The following is a 1,868-nucleotide window of genomic DNA, read 5'->3' on the forward strand; positions in this document are numbered from 1 at the left end:
GTGGGGTGCCATTTCCTTCTCCAATGCATGAAAGTGAAAAGTGAAAGTGAAGTCGCTTAGTCGTATCTGACTCCTAGAGACCCCATGGACTGCAGCCTACCAGGCTTCTCTGTCTATGGGATTTTCCAGGCAAGAGTACTGGAGTGGGGTGCCATTGCCTTCTCCATAGATATGCACTACTATGTATAAAACAGATAAATAACAAGGACCTACTGTTTAGCACAGGGAACTGTATTAAATATCTTCTAATAAACAATAATGGGAAGGAATCTGAAATACATATATGTATGTGTGTGTATATGTATATATACACATATACATACAGGCTGCTGCTGCTGCTGCTGCTAAGTCACTTCAGTCGTGTCTGACTCTTAGTGACCCCATAGACTGCAGCCCACCAGGCTCCTCCGTCCAAGGGATTTTCCAGGCAAGAGTATTGGAGTGGGTTGCCATTGCCTTCTCCGATATAATATATACATATATATAACTGAATCACCTTGTTGTACATCTGAAACAGTGCAAGTCAATAATACTTTAAAAAAATTTGCTTGCCATTTGCAATAACATGAATGGACCTTATGGGCATTATGCTAAGTGAAATAAGTCAGAGAAAGACAAATACCATCTGTATGATGTCTTATATGTGGAATGTGAAGTCTAAATACATAAATACATAATAAAATTGTAAATATATATTTTATATAAATATATATTATTATATTCCACATGTAAAAACTGTGTGTGTATAAAACCACCCTCACAGACACAGACAACAGATTGGTGTTTGCCTGAGGTGGGGGATGGTAGGTGGGAGATATGGGTGAATTACTTTTAGTTTTGTTTTTAGCTTGAATACATTACATTTATTTTAAAAATAAAACATAAAACAAAAGGTTGTCATGGCTTCATATTTTATCATCAGCTAAAACCAATTTTAAATAGCATCTTGAAAATATATCCAGATGGTTTTAGCAAATGTATATTGACCTTTATAAAATTGTTTTGGTACAGAGATTGATTTCTTTTTTAATCACATATTTCTTCTCCACTTTAAGACCTGCTGATTGTGCTCACTTTGGCAGCACATGTACTAAAATTGGAATGATACAGAGAAGATTAGCATGGCCCCCGTGCAAAGATGACATGCAAATCCATGAACCATTCCATATTAAAAAAAAAATTTCCTGCTGGCTTTAGAGTTCTGAGCAGGACTGGTCCTGTGAAGCTCCTGTCTGCCAGCTCTGTTCCTAACCATCTTGTCTTGAACAGGAGACTTTTGGAACATGTAAACAAATGATGAAGTACAAACAGATTTCTCTGTCTCTCTTTTCTTTTTCAATCTCTCTTTCTCTCTCACCTTAGCTCCTAAATAATAGATCTAATGCTGGGTATAAGCAGTTACACAAGAAATATTCATTTCTTAATCTTTTCTAGTAAATCATTTCTAATGTAGAAGTAGACAGTGTATTTCCTTCCCACTAAACTAGTCTACTCCAATACTCTTGCCTGGAACATCCAATGGACGGAGGAGCCTGGAAGACTGCAGTCCATGGGGTCGTGAAGAGTCAGACACGACTGAGCAACTTCACTTTCCCTTTTCCCTTTCGTGCATTGGAGAAGGAAATGGCAACCCACTCCAGTGTTCTTGCCTGGAAAATCCCATGGATGGGGGAGCCTGGCAGGCTGCAGTCCATGGGGTTGTGAAGAGTTGGACACAACTGAGGCACTTCACTTTTCCTTTTCACTTTCATGCATTGGAGAAGGAAATGGTGACTCACTCCAGTGTTCTTGCCTGGAGAATCCCAGGGACGGTGGAGCCTGGTGGGCTGCCATCTATGGGGTCGCACAGAGTCAGACACGACTGAAGC

The 1,868-nt window shown here is 39.6% G+C and overlaps 1 non-coding gene across 1 annotated transcript; it reads left to right on the forward strand.

Moving 5' to 3' along the window:
* The first annotated feature begins 1,066 nt into the window (after positions 1–1,066).
* On the forward strand, positions 1,067–1,173 carry LOC112449158 (U6 spliceosomal RNA). The gene has a single exon (XR_003037650.1). It is a non-coding gene; the product is annotated as a U6 spliceosomal RNA (small nuclear RNA).
* Positions 1,174–1,868: the final 695 nt, after the last annotated feature.

Source organism: Bos taurus, chromosome 12, assembly GCF_002263795.3.
Source record: "Bos taurus isolate L1 Dominette 01449 registration number 42190680 breed Hereford chromosome 12, ARS-UCD2.0, whole genome shotgun sequence".
Lineage (NCBI taxonomy): Eukaryota > Metazoa > Chordata > Mammalia > Artiodactyla > Bovidae > Bos > Bos taurus.